We start from the raw sequence: 15,858 nt of genomic DNA on the forward strand, positions 1-15,858 counted from the left end.
TTCTTGAAAAATACAGCAGACCTGTACTTTCAGTACTCTCTTACTATGGCTGTGTGAAATGTCTGTTTCATTTTGGCTTCAGATTCAGCTGTTTCGGAGGACAGTGATTCATTTTGTTGTTTTGGATCACGGTTCCTTTTTGATTTGGCTGGATCTGTTTTGGAGTTTTGACACTGTTTTGGCGCTGATTCTGAGATTTGGATTGGCCAGGGAGAGGTAGGCACAGCTGGGCAACTGCAGGTTCTCCTGTGGCTTCTTCTGGCTGTGCCTACCTCTGCCCTGGCAGGAGCAGCCATGGGAGAAGCCCCCATGGCTGACCTGCCCAGCCCCATGCCTCATCTGGCACCAGCCTCCTGACACTTAAAAAAAAAAAAAAAAAGCTCTGCACCCACCGGCTGAAGCAGCAGCAATTGGGGCCTCTGAGGGCCCATGGCAGAGGCCCCCTGTGGGTGGCAGGGGGGATCACCCAGCCCTGCTGACACCTGCACAGCAGCCGTCGCATCACATGGGTGCCTTGTGCTGTCCAGGAGCTGGGGTTGCTCCAGCAGTCAGCCACAGGCTGGCACTGCTCAGCCCCAGTGGCCCCAGGTCCCAGACAGTGCACAGCACCCTACCGAGTCATGCTGCACTTGTGCAATGGGGCAGCTGCAGTGCAGTTGCCAGGAAGGTGGGGGAGATTCCCGCTGCTCCCTGCACTGCATGGGGAGGTTTTGACATGAATGCCCAGAGACCCCAATCACTGCTGCTGCAGCTGGTCAGTGTGGGACATTTTTTTTTTTTTTTTAAGTGCCAGGAGGTTGGGGGATGGGTCCGAAACACCTCCAAAACAAAACGGCTGCTAAAATTTTGCACAGCCCTATCTCTTACTGCTGATGGCATAAATTATGGGTGTAGACACAAAATATACATAATAATTTACCCTAGATTTTCCTCCATAGTAGGAAGCCAATATGTGACTGATTACCTCCATGCTGGCTGCATAAATAGGTGTTATAATAGCACATCGTCATTAGGTGTTGGTAAATGTAGTTTGCATTAACTACTCCAGGGGTGAAATTGTCTTGGAGAGTAAGTACCTGTCTAGGAGAATAAGCACATCACAGGTACACTGGCATAATTTACACTTCTGTGGAGTTACTCCTCGCTGGAGAAGTCTACATGTGCAGTGGACTGTGCAGTTATTACTTCACAGTCATTTAATACTTGTTTAAGCAGTCCAATCACTGCATGGTTATTTCAGCTCATTGCTACTGTGTAGTAGTGTTGCCATCATGTTTTATGCCCGGCAATGCTACCTCACCATAGCAATGAGCTACAGTGCAATAGCTTACTGCTACGGCAACATAACTTCTCATGTGGATGTACCCACTGTACTCCACTGTGGAGTAACTTACTCTGTAGAATGGCTGTCTATCATGTATCCACTCTATTTTCCCTGTGGGGTAAATTTAATTTCCTTATGAGTAAACCAGTATCTTAACCTCTAACAAGAAGTCAGGATTAGGGGGCTCAGTTCACCTTGAAGGCACAAAGATTAGCATTTTATATATTCTCAAGTTACACAAATAGAGACTTAGCCACAGAAGAGGGCAGGAACAGTTCCCCTAGAGAAAACAGCTTTAAATTCCAACTAGAGTGTCTGTGTACCAGCAGCAGCTTCCTGGAGGATGCGGGCCCTTGCCACACATATATTAAGACCCCACTTTGAAGGTTATACTGGATTGCTGCAGGACTGCAGTACATGAAAAGTTTGCAAGTTCCATGTACTATATTGCAATCCCTCACCCCTTCCAGAAGGTCTGTTTGCCACCAGGATCTTGCATTCTGGATTCAATCAGTGAAAGGGAAAGTAACCTGGGACTGAATCAAACCTATAGTTTTAAAAAAGTAAAGACTTGGGTGCCATGATTAACCACAAGATGAACATGAGCCACCAATGTGATGCCACAGCTGCCAAAGCAAACAAAACTCTGGCCTGCATCTTCCAATGCACCTCAAACAAGACCCAGGAAGTCATCCTTCCAATTTACTTGGCCTTGGTAAGACCGCAGATGGAATACTGTGTCCAGTTCTGGGCTCTGCAATTCAGAAAGGATGTGGAGAAGCTTGAGGGAGTCAAGTGGAAAACCACACAAGTGATTAGAGGACAAGAGGGCAGGCCTTATGAGGAGAGCCTGAGAGACATGTTACTCTTCAACCTAGAGAAGCGTAGAATCAAGGGTGACTTGGTGGCATCCTGTAAGTATATACGGGGTGTGTCCTGGGAACTGGGAGAACAACTGTTCACCAGAGCACCCCATAGGTAGACTATGTCCAATGGTCACAAACTCTTAGAAGGTTATTTTAGACTGGACCTAAGGAAAAGCTTCTTTACTGTCTGAGTCCCTAGGGCCTGGAATAAACTCCTCCCAGAGGTGATGCAGGCAACTACACTGGATTCCTTTAAGAAGCACTTGGATGCCTATCTTGCTGGGATCATTTGACCCCTGCTGACTGCCTGCCCTTTGGACATGGGCTGGACCTGATGGTCTTCCGAGGTCCCTTCCAGCTCTAATGTATATGAAATCTATGAAATCACCTGGCAAGAACTGTTCACCAATTTTTGTAGATCCACAGACAAAGCAAATTGGTTCATCTTACTTTTCAATACTGACTGGCCCATTCCAGTTCTCTAGGTATGCATGTTCTGCAGTTGAACATGACATCAACTCACTGTATTACAAATGCAAATAAAATAAAAGAAATGGGGGAAGGAGAGGTGGAAGGCTAGGCCAAATGGGATGCCTGGTGGAATGAACACCATGGTGAAGGAGGCTTTGATCACCTGTTTCTATATTAATAATTTATCTGTAATAAGTAAAGCTTTCTTCAATCAAAGATGAGAATCAAAGGGTCAACTTGCCTTTACATGAATTATGGTCATGTATATATACTTCACCTCAAAAGCAAACTGAAAAAGAAAATGAAATGCCAGCGACATGAGAGGAAGGTGAGGACTTCGGAGAGCCATCAATCACCAACCTAAGTTGCAAGGAAAACAATTTTGGAGCCAACAGAAAATTACTGACCATGCTACTTCATGCAAGGTATCAATAGTGAGAGTAGAAAAATTCTGACTGGGGCCTTTGGGTACTACCAAACTATGAATATTTACTAATACTATTATTGTTGAGAAGATAAACTACAGGTGTATACAACTGCTAAATGTGACAGTGAAATTTGACTTTAGGTATGGAAGATGGCACAAATGTAAAGATGAAACTGGAGGCAAGAAAAGTGCAGCTGCAGGAACAGCAGGAAACCTGGATGTTGCGGAGAAAAAGAAATGGTGCCAACAGAATATACTGATCTTGAAGCTACTGGAGAGGAAAGCAAGTAAATACATAAGGGAAGTTATGTAGCACAATATAAAAATAGAGAGTGAGTACATTATTACAGGAGTTTACAATGCATTGCGCAACTCATCAACCAGAAGCAGTAATGGTAAGGTCCTACTGCTTCAGAGATTCCAGCCATAATCTAGATACTCCGAAGACAAAAGAAAAGAAATAATTAAGATTCTTTTACCTGCATATGAAAGTAAGGTATGGAAAAGCAACTCTAACTGCATGATGTGCAATACATACAGCAGCTTTACAGAAAGAAGGTAGACGTGCTCTCAGGGCCGGATTAACCCGTTAGTGGACCCTTGGCAAACAGACTCATGGGCAAAATTATTGATTTTTTCACTCAATAATTATAATACATAAAATAAGCACAACTGGGCCCCTTCTTCACTTAGGGCCCTAGGCTTGTGCCTAGTTTGCCTATGTGTTAATTCGACCCTGCTTGCTCTATGAGGATAAGGAATCTACATTGGCCCTTTATCTTTTTCACTCTGCAGGGCTCAGCTATGCTTGTCAGTACACTGATAGCCAGAGCAATTGCTCTATCTATGACTCATCTCAGCCAGCCCTATCCCCAGCTTCCTGTATGGAAGTGAGGAGTGATGGCCCCATGCTATAATCTGCAACACAGAGTTCATGCAGGGGAACAGGGTACATTTTATGTCATCTTATTCTGTTGTACAGCCAGCTTGAATGAGCCACAACCTCACCCTGACAGCTAAAAACCATGAAAACTGTGTGATTTTACTCAAGAGAATTGTTTTAAAAGCGTCTGTGGGGAGCAAAAAAGCTTCAGAGTTACATGGTTGGGTAAAGCAAGAAAGGAGATGGTGTAATGGAAGGATTCATAGATTCCTACTCACATGCACAGGAAAGACAAAATAGTCTAAAATTTCCACTAATTGTTTTAATGTTGAATTTAATGTGTGTGGGAAAATAATTTATGATAAGAAATGCAGTAAAGTTAAAAATGACACTGCCCAGATGTCTGCTGCATAGGTGCATAATGAGAAAGGTCAGAGAAAAAAGGGACAAAAGAAATGAAACATATGAAAACATAAAACAAACAAGGAGAAAGGGTCAGTGGACATCCCCCCTTATTTCCTACCTGCCCCCACAGAAATGGGCATAGGTTTGTCACCAACTCCAATATATGAATATTACCATTTCCCACAAAGGATATTTTATTTTATTTCAGAATGCCCCGTTAAGGAAAAGTGGCTTGTTTCCAAACGGTAATATAAGTGACAGTGCAGGTAAGGTAACAGTGCCCACTGCAGGGAAACATATGAACAGAATTGATGCTAAGCTGTTTGTTAATCGTAGGATAGCAAAACGCATTGGAACAAGTAACATTTCTTTAAATCTCTGAGACTTCTTGAAAGGAATATGTCACCTGTGACTCAAGCAATGGTTTGCAGCCTTCCAAACAAGCAATGCAATTTGATGGAATGGTTAGCCAAGCAACCCATCTGTTCCTGTTTGAACAGCCTTCATTAACAAGTTGTGCATTAGACCAGCTTCAGCACTCTACTTTTCAAATTAAATCTTGTTATTCCTTTATTATTCCAAAATTAAATCCTCATACACACTTTAGTTTATACCTCTATTTTACTCTATCTATCTATCTATCTATCTATCTATCTATCTATCTATCTATCTATCTATCTATCTCCCTTCCTCAAATAATAGAGAGAGAAGTCCACAAGTGGGAAAAAGCCCCTACCAAAAGCCCTTTGTTTCTTTTACCTCAAATGCTTATGCCCATGCCCTTATTCAGGCTGAATGGTATCAGGCAGAAGAATAACATGGCCTAGTTCTTAGAGCACTAAGCTTAAAACTCAGGATGCACAATTTCAATTCTCTTCTCTGCTACAGGCTCCCTGAGTGACACTGTGTCCCTTACTTAGCCTCTCTGCAGCTCAGATGCTTATAGAAGTTATCAAAAGGCAATTTGATTATGCTGTAACTTTTTGTGTTTTACACAAAGCACTTAAATTTACAGTATCATTGAAAGTAACAGACGTTCAGCATTTAATGGTGGGAGCTGGGTGCCTCCACACAGTGACGGAGGCTAGGTGGCAGGGGGTGCTATGGAAGCGGGGCAGGGCCTCACCACCCCCAGTTGCTCTGATGCTGAGCAATAGCTGATAGCATGCCCAAGTTCACTCTTCCACCTGCCAGGAGACAGCTGTCCAGGAGAGCCAGCCATCATTGATTCCCCTGTGTGGAAGTGTGTGTGTGTGTGTATGTGTGTGTGTGTGGAGGGGGGGAGGTCAGGGGGTGTGCCCCCGAACTCTCCTCCAGTGCCATGGAGCACCAGGGTCACTGTCCTGCAGGGGGTAGGCCCTGCCAAGGACTCCCAAGCCCTCAGTTGCTGCTCAGCTGCTTCCTTTGGGCAGGAAAGTGTCCCTGGTGCCCCATGGCACCGGTGCAGGAAGGCACACTCACTGAGCCCCACTATTCCCACTGGGGAATGAATGCTGGCCGGCTCTCCTGACCAGTTGCTTCCTGGCAAGCAGGGGAGCACACATGCTGTCTCCCTCCCTCCCCTGTTGCACAGGGAAGAGACTTTCTGTCTCCTCCCTGTGGCAGCTGCAGGGCATGGCATGTGGGCAGAATCACCCACACTTAACCCTGGCAGAGAACCTGCATAGAAATTCCCTAAGGCTTCCTGCTCTAGAGCACCTTCAGCTAATAGCTGATTTAAGGAGGGTTATTTTTTGTGTGATCAGCCATTTTTAGAGCACTCTGTAGCCATGCATGTGTGTTCCATCATGGCTGTAGAACACTTCCAGGGGGCAGATCATATGAAAAATGTAACTTGTGTCTGCACCCTCAGTCCTCTCTGTGCATAAAAAGGGAATATTAGCCTTTTCTTACCTCAAAGGGGTGCTGTGAAGATAAAATACCTTAAGGATTGTGAGGCACTCAGATAAATCACAACAGTAGCCACGTAAATACTTAAGAGACAGGCTGTGTGAATAGCTGTATAGGGCACCTATACACATGCAGCAAGGCTGCTCCAATGTGCTGCAATTACAGCGTGTCGGAGCAGACTTAATTGAGTCTGCTACAGTGTGGTAATTAGTGTCATGAGTGTGGTAATTAGTGTCATGTGTATCAGCATCCCTGTACTGAAAAATGGTGGCAGCGGTGTTTTAACTAAAGCTCATTCAACAAACTTTAGTCGAATACATGTGTTGCTTCAGGTGGTTTAATTAAAGTGGCTCTGAGAGACACTCTAATTAAAACATTCCCCCCCCACCCCTGCCAACTCCTGGAGTACATGTAAAAAAGCCCATAGATACCGTACGTTTCCTTGACCAGGACATGGGAAGGGATGGAAAAAGTTGAGGAGTTGGCAATAGGTGCCGGCTGGTTTTATGAATGGGACTAACCAGGCGGGTTTGCTCTTTGAGAGCACAAGAGTTTCTGAAATTTGTCTGGCAAAGTAGTTTTTTGGGCGGGAAGGGAGTTTGAAGGATTTTTTGAAGTACCAGGCTCACCAGGAAATGTCATAGTCTGAAATGCTGTTGGAGTTTACCTTCTTTTTTGTACAGAACTAGAAAAGCTCTTGAGTTAGTACTGGTAGACATGCCTCTGCCATTGAAGAATAGAATGGAAGACAATTTGTCCTTGCAGGGTCGCAGGCAGTCAGTTAGATAACTTTCCAGGAAAACGGGTTCAAGTCATTGTCGGCTATCACAACACAATTCAAGCTACCCAGATAAACTCTTGTTTGTGCAGAAGACACTTGCAGGAATCCTGTTAGTGCATGCAGTCTAGCATCATGCTAAATTATAAATGATACTGAAGTGGTCAGACTAAGGTTTTCTTAATCTACTAATGTTAAACATTTTTTTCACTGCCCCCAAAACAGATATGAAAGTGGAAAACAGAGTAGAAACTGGACATTGCCCTTACACTGTCTGAAATCCCATCAGGCTCCAAGCTTTGTAGAAAGTGACAAATGTCAGACAGGTATACAATATATAATAGATGAGGTATGTAAGCAAACTGTGAGAGCCATACATGGTCTGATTACAAGCAATTGTATGAGACAAACCAAGCTGTTTATATTACAAAGATTATGTGAGGCATTGTGGTGAGTAGGCATGGATGGCTGATCCAGAGCTTTGAACACATATCTGCAGTCAATTCACTGAGAGGCTTTCAGTACAAGACCCAGACTCCCTCCATCTCACTATCCCCCCTCCATTCTGTCTACGGATATGTAAAAAATAACATTCAATGATGTACCTCATGGAGTCTAACAATATTATATTTTCTAATGATCAGACAGAACGTGGTTAACATTACATTAAATGTGAAGTAAGTCCTAGTTTCTTCAGAACTCAATCCAAGATAATAATGTTCTGAAGAAGTGCTTTCTTTGTTGCCATTCAATAGAAATGCAATACAAATAAAACATTTTATGGGAGATAAGCTTAATTAACAAAACTATATTTATGTGGTATATAAACTGTTAAAAGGTAGGAGGAAAATCCATGAAAACTGTATATCATTTTATATTCTATTAATGAGAATCATATTGCATCAATATCATTAATCCTAAGGAATCGGTCAGTTCCTGAAAACTAAGGAGGAAGTGAACTATGAACATGAACTTATGTTTACATTGATAGGAAACAAAGCAATGAGCTGGCTTGCAAATCTGAGTTTCTTACTTGCAAATAAATTGTAACCTTATGCTATAAAGCCAGTTATGGAAATCTAGAGTGCAGTTATCTAGTGTAGTTACTTTAAACTTGAACCTGGTGAGTGTGCCTTTTTTGTGGCAAATAGAGTAGATTTTTCATTTACTGCGGTATTGTGATAGATTGCCTGAGGACGGTCATACAGATGCATGCTCACCACAGATGCATATTCAAAATGCTAACACAAAATGCCTTAAAAGTCTGTTTAGTGAAACATTATAACCAGGTCTCTACTTCCTTGGTCTGGTGGCAGGAAGCCCTGGGCAGCTACCACCACCAAGACACCTGGATTCATGCACATTCATACATTCCTGATAGCTCCCCTATGTCAGAATGTGAAGGGCACTTTGGGAAGACACCAGCTATTAAATGGATCTTGACAACTGGATGAAGGTGAAGGAGTGCCTTCACACACCTTCAGCCAGCTTCTAGGCACTGGTGGAAGGTGTAAGTGGCAGAGGTAGAACAGATCTGCTGGCAGAGTGGAGGGTTCTGCCACCACTTTGAATTTGCCCACACTCAAAGTGCTGCTAGCAAATTTCCATAACGTAGACTACTGGCAATGTGCTGGGGAGGCATGGGGGGGACACATGCCCCTCAAGATTTCCATGCCAACCGTGGGGTGCAGGGCACAGGTCTGCAGCCTGGCTAGAGCCAGGGCCCAGCAGCAGTGGGGGTGGCAGTGGTGACATGATTTCTGTGCCATGGTGCTGGGTGGGGCTGCAGCCTGGCCAAACCCAATCCCTGGCAGCAGTGGGGTGATGGTGTGGACTTGTAATCCCCACTGCGGCAGTAGTGGGGAGTTGTGACCCCCCCACTATCGGCACTTAGGCCTCACCTCTGAGGTAGATGAGGTTTTGGCAATAGATCAATTTCTGCTAGGGACAGCTAAGAACAAGGAGTGCTGAGCATCCAGAATGAGCCAGCCCAGGCCTCTCCATTCCTCTCCCGGTTCCCTTTTAGGCACTGTAGACACTTTAGGAACCACAGTTCTACTTCTGTCTTATATTGTTCACATATGATATGGGGTGGAGAAGGCTCCTTCCCTCCACCTTTCCTCTTTCTCATGTATCGCTTAGGCAGAAGTCTGGGAAGAATCTTTAAAAAGTAGGATGACGCAATGGTACATAATCATCTCTGAAGCAACTATGTCAAAGACAATGGACTCACACCAGAGAGAAGAGAATATCTTAATGCTACCATGGCAGGAAAACTGACCAGGTTCTGAGATTAGTTACAGTATTTGCGATACTAAGGTCCCACTTCATTTGTAAAGACAAGCTGGAAGCAGGAGCAAGCTTTTAAATATGGGTTGTCTATGGACAATATGTTGCTTCAAAGTTTGGGGGGAAAACAGGGTTGAGATATTTAAATGCGGCCATAAAAAAAAGCTTAAATATTTCCTTTAAGTACTGAAAAACTTTAATAAAACCAGAGTTTACCTAAAAAAAAATAAACCAAACAGATATTTTCCACCTCATTCACCAGTAATCTCGTTTCACATCTCATTCAGATTCTACAGTAATATGACATAAATACAGATTTCAAGAATCTTTCCAGTCCTCAGCATAAGATCAAATTAGGGCTTGTGGATTCAATTTGCATCTTGAATTTGTTCTTGTGGATGAACTCCACATATTGTCTGATTCTGCTGTATTAATGTTTGGAGTGTGTAGGCATGCCTGTGCGTGAGTGTAAAGAGAGGAAAGGGATAGTAGGCATTTGAGGCAATTTTTCACCACTGTGCATTGTGGTTACTTTTTCCTACATTCTCATATTTACATAATTGCATAGATGTTACACAGTGCCTTGATGCGATATACAATGGACTAAGGAAGGAGAAAATCATACATTATACCTTTTCTGATTTGACTGAGCATAGAAGTTGGCTCCAGCTTTTTTTTTTTTAGAGCCTAATGCTTTTTTCCACTTCCCCAATAATGGAGAATGGATTTACATTGCCTCAAACTGAAGTGTAACTAACTATAGCATCTGGGCTTGTGTCTGAATTGGCATAGCCTGCTTTTATTTCCTGTTGTTTCTCTTTTAATGAGGTATATGCCTGTCTTCTTTGAAACAGATTTCTATAGGTTGAATGCACACAATGAATAGTTTAATGCAGGCCTATGTTTACAGTCTCCTATTAGATAATAAAGGCTGGGTTAGCCAACTACCCACTGTATTTTTTGCATATGCTTGAGTTTTCTTCTGGAGGGTAAAATAGAAATTGCTTTAAATATGTTAGCATTTTTTTAAAGGTAGAAGGATACAACTTAATGGCTTGAGAGATTTGTAACAGGATATAGAGCATATTACTTCTAAATCACTGGTTTGAACCTAGTCTATGTCGATACAGGGAACAAAAGTCATCATATTCCGATGGCTGTGGAGTGCTGTATGTTATATAAGATATATTTGGCATCATCTGACATGTACTCTGTCTACACAGGTTGTACCACACCAAACACTCTATGTAATAAATTGACAGTCTCCCAATATCTAGCAAGAAAGTCATAAAACCCACCATCCTAGGTGGCATCAATTGACACCTTAATTTGCAGTTTCAGCAGAGAGGCTAAGGATTGAGAGCGCAAGGAGACCAAGTCATCTTCTCATTCCTTCAAGGTGATCCCTCAAGGTTAAGCCTCAAGATCGCCGGCAGGGCAGCTTGCATTGCTACTGCTCCTTCTGTACCAATTCTACAGATAAACGGAGGGTTTCACTTTCTACTCTTGTCAAATCCAGCATCTTTCATGAGCACTAAATTCACTTTAAAGAATATAGGCAATAAAAAGGAAGTATTAAGAAGAAAACCATCATAATTTATCAGGTGCCTGTGGTGTCTCAACATTTTGATGTATACTGGAACTCCCCTGAAAAATGATCCACTGTGTTAAATAAATCTGACATTTTTCCCTACCAAACTCTAAAACATAAAATAATACACTAGGATCATCAAAAAAAAGTTCTAGGTGGGGAGTTTGACTAAGCAGCAGGACAAATATATTTGGAATATTTCCCACTTTGAGATAATCTAAAGGCTATTTTCTTTTGGTTTATGACAACATTTTGTGAGTAAAGTTCCCTGAGTGTATTGTAAAAATTGCATTAACCTATTTAAAATGCCCAAAGGCAAGAACAAGCTGGTGAAATTAGACTTTAATAAGCCATTTGCTTCCTCAGCTCAAATGGGAGCTTAGACTCCATATTGTACAGATGGCTGAAACATTAACCTGAGTATGGGTATAACCAAGACACAAGGGATCACTCAGTGAGCTGTCTGGGGACTTTTGTGCAATGAGAAACCATTTAGAAATCTCTGAAGCTTTATTTGAGGGCAATGCAAGGACTTGTATGCAAAATGAGAGGTTCTGGGTGTCAAGCATAGACAGCAGACATCATGTAGATCTGATAAACTCCAGATTTCAGCGACATGATGAATCTACTGTGAAAACATGGATTCTTATCAAATTTCCAATAAGGAATGTGAGAACAAAATTCAGGGGAGTAAGAAGTTTCTTATGCAAAACAATAGCAGTTTTTTGGTGAAAGGCTGCAAGCTTTGGCCCAATTTGTTTAACAGGAGGGCTAGGAACAGAAGTTACACATAAACCAGTTTAAGCAATCTGGTTTACACCTGTAACAGAACAAAAGTTCAGTGCATATGAACAAGTTTCAAAATGGCCGAAACTGGTTTACGATAAACCTTGTTGAATGTAGTATCAGACTTAACTGATTTGGGTCAAACTGGTTTATGAAACTTCTGACCCTGACCCATTCCTGGTTCAAGTTAAATTACAGCCCCCCACCATCCCAGCATGCCTTGCAGCCCTGGGCTAGGCTGTACTGTCTGCTCCAGAGAGCAGGGCTGCCCCTGCCCCTCTGCTGTCTAGCCAGAGCAGGGGCGGAAGCATGACCAGAAGCTGGCCCGCCATGGCCCGGTGAGGCCATTTCCCCTCCACTGCCTCTCCGTCTAGGAGACAGCAGGTGGGGTCTGCTAGTCCTGGCTGCCACCTCTGCCATTTGCACCTGGTCAGACAGTCCCCAGCTGGGATTCCTTGGGGGGAACAAACCCGTCACCTCAGGAAGACATGCTGGCCACCATCTGGTTACACTCCCACCCCTGCCGCTGGACCAGTGAGGGGGAAGTTACTCTCATGAGCAGCAAGCAGCCCCTGTCATGCTGCCCCAGGGAGCGCAAGCCTCTTCCCAGTGAGGGGGGGTGGCTCTGCTGCCACAGACTGATCAGTGCAAGCATCAGTGGCACTAGAGGGGTGGGGCTTAGGGGACTATGACCACCCCAAAATTCAGCTTAGTCCCTGTAGCCACTCCTCCAAGCCTTGCTGCCACCACCACTGCCCTGTGCAGGCTGCAGCAGCTTGGCCCACCCCACTCCTGCCTGTACTGCAGCCCCCCATTGGGAATAGGCTTGTGCTCCCTGGAACACCATTATGGGGGCTGCTGCACTGTCAGCATCACTCCCCCACCTTACTGCTTTAGTGCCAGAGATGGGGATATGGCCAAATGTTGACTGACATGGTCCCATGAAGTGAAGGAGGAAGGGTGGGGATTTATTCCCCCTCCATTTTACTCTTCCCCTGGAGACCCCAGCCAGGGTCTGCATGGCTGGGTGCAAGCGGCAGAAGTGTTGGCTGGGAGTGACAGACTCCAGCTGCAGTCCCCTGTGGGTAGAGGGGAGTGAGTGGGGAATAAACCCCTCCCTGCCCCCTTTGCCTCAGGAGGCCATGCCTGCCAGTGTCTGGCCATGCCCCTGCCCCTGTTGCTGCAGCAGCAAGGGAGGGAGACCCTGACACAGGCTACTACACACTAGCCAGGCAGACCCCAGCGTGGGTCCATGCTGATGGGACAGGGCAAGGAGGGTGGAATTAAACACTCTACATCCCCCATTTGCTTGAGGGTACTGCTGGGGCTGGCCATGCCCCTTGATGCTGCAGCGGAGGCGGGGGGGTGGTGGTGGTCAGGAAATGCCTGACAAGGGTTGCTCTGCCCCAGCCAGGCTGCCCCCAGCAGGAGTCCTGGGGGGAAAGGGGAAATATACCCCCTTCCTGGCCCCTTCACCTCAGAGGGCCATGCCTTCACCCTTGCTGCTGCACCCCAGCCAGGCTGACCCCAGCTTGGGTCCATGCTGCTAGGACAGGGGATGGATTTAAATCCCCCGTGATGGAGCAGCCTTAGCGTTCTGTCACTTTAAGGGCTAGAGCAGGGGAATGGCAAGTGTCTAATCAGGGTGGCCTTTTAATACTCAGCTCTATGGGATGGAGAGCATTTTGAGACCAGCCAGCAGGGAAGGAACATCTTCCTAACTGAGCTCCGGTTCCAGGAACATCTTGGAGGTAAGGGCGAGGCTATGGGGAAAGAGAAGAGCTCATTGGTCCTGGGCATGAAACTGCACCCTGCCAGGGAAGAGTGGCCTGGTGGAGCTACCTGTAGTGGGGTAGCTCCCCAGAAATGCCAGGCCAGTTACCTTCCTGGTGAAAGGCAAAGAAGGGTGCCTCAAAACCCCAGCCCCCACATCCCTGGTGAGTTCAATTGACATAGGGCTCATGGGAGTCCTGAGGTTGTAGAGGCCCTGAGGGGGGGCCAGGCACAGCTGCAGCCACTTGAGTCCCACGGGGTAGAAAGCCCCAGAGGAGCGCCAGTGAGGGAAACCGAGGGCTGGGAACACAGTACATGGGGGAAAAGGGCCCAGTGTGTGTTTGTATATGTTTGTATGTTTTTCTGTCTAAAGGAAGAACCCAGTGCAAACCACTGGACAAAACAGCTGTGAGGCATGGGGCACATAACGGATGGTTGGAGCATGTAAGCACTGACCCATTACAACTGGGGCATACAAAAGGCAGCCTCCCACCTTATCAACGTCTTAACTAGATAACAACAAGACATGGTAGGTGGGCAAGGCGGGTGGTTTACCTAGTGACAAGGGCGTGTTGGTGCTAACACTGGGCTTGAGAGTTGCCATTGTCACTAGGCAAACCTGCCTGCAGCTCTGTTTGCTTCATGCTGCTGCTGGAGCTGGCCGCTCCCCCTGCCGCTAAAGCGGTGAGGGCGGGAGTTTCTAATGCCTTCCCCCCTCCAGAAACACCATGGCTGGGGTCCCTGCAGGCCAAGGTAGGGGTTTAAACCCCTCCCTAATCATATTCATCCTGCTGGGGCCTGGCCCGCCAGCTTCTAGCCTGAGCCACTGTAGGCATGTGCCTGCATTTCCAGAATCAAAAGTGAATGTCTATTTACTTGCAAATCAGTTCAATCCATGCAGGTTAAGCTAACCTACAAAGATTGAATCAATTCAGGCCCAGGCTTTTTGAATGTACTGAGCCCAGAAGAGTGCAAGCACTGAAAAAGCATATGCAGCAAATGTAGCAATGAGCCACAGTGTGGGCCTCCTGCTTACTGACAGATCCTGCTGAGCTTATATTCATCATGAAAGGGGACAAGATGTAAAGAGAAAAACAAAACAAAACAAAACATTGTTTCCTGGGAAAATCTGCAGGATTATTTCAGTATTATTGATAGGAAAAGTTGAAAAATTAAAAGGAAAAAGTTTTCTCTGTGGAACCAACAGAACCAGGTGCAGGTTCTCAAAGGTACGGGGCACATGGTGGTTTGTGCCATCTCTATTAATAGAGTAATATTTCAATCTCCTAGAAGAAGAATGCAGCTATTAGAGAGAGAGACACGAATCTGTGTCTATTACATTTTTCAAAACTCATTATGAATCCCCAAAAGTAGTGACGTCATAATGAAAAGTTAGATAAACAAGATGGTGCTGATCACCCACTTTCTCCCCTTACCCTGTTGGATACACGGGTCCACCTAGAGGCAGTGGCTTGCAAGATTGGGGCAGAGATGATAAACTTTGGGACGGTGACAGGGACAGTGGATGGCTTTCCCCCTGTGCTTTTTACAACACGAAATACACTGTGAGCACTAGACAAATAATGAATAAGTAAATAAGAACTAAAGTTGAGCCAAAAGGTATAGGTGAGGGAATGCTTATATAAATAAAGAGACTCTCCAGAGTTATAATTATTCATTTGAACAATGGGAGATAAATCTTCATGTTTCAGGCTTCAAACCAACCTCTAAGGATTAGGAAAAGATATTAATGGAACCCACACCTGTCTATTACTTGCAACTACATTTGGCCACTATCACAGACAGGGCACTGGATCAGAGGGCCCAAGGGTCTGATCCAGTGTGGTAATACCATTGATCCTCCAAGAGGTCTCATCTTCTCAGTGAAGCTGCAAGTAGTTCATTTATTTTGGAGGACAGGGGATTGACAGGATGGAAACTGAGTTGGACAAAACATTCGGATGTCTCAGAACATGATGATGATGACTCATAATGAACCCTCTGACAATGACTGGGCAGCCCACAGACACATTCCCACAATGTGTATCACCTTTGATACTGTTACTTGGAGCTTCTTTTTCAATCTTTGTCCATTTTATATACTATAATGATGAGGCTATACCTTCCCATGACATTTGGATGGACCAGGGGTCAGACTATTTTGAAGGCACTGAGCTGCAACAGAAGCAGCACAGCACTATACTATTGCAGAGGTTTGGAAGAGATTCTCTACAGTCTAGTCTTGAGTTCAAGAACATGTAGGGGGAAGTCATGCTTCCCTGCGTGTCTGCCATTTTCACTGGCAGGTGGACTGGGAAGGGGCTTGTTACGGGCTGACGGCAAGAGGAACCAGTTGAAATGTTTGGAAATTCCAA

The 15,858-nt window shown here is 44.9% G+C and overlaps 1 protein-coding gene across 2 annotated transcripts in view; it reads right to left on the bottom strand.

Annotated features, from left to right (window-relative positions):
* POU6F2 (POU class 6 homeobox 2) overlaps window positions 1-15,858 on the bottom strand; it is a 421,158-nt gene that overhangs the window by 127,199 nt on the left and 278,101 nt on the right. The window lies entirely within an intron of this gene.

The sequence above is a fragment of the Crocodylus siamensis genome, chromosome 5 (assembly GCF_052110815.1).
Source record: "Crocodylus siamensis isolate JL-2025a chromosome 5, ASM5211081v1, whole genome shotgun sequence".
NCBI lineage: Eukaryota > Metazoa > Chordata > Crocodylia > Crocodylidae > Crocodylus > Crocodylus siamensis.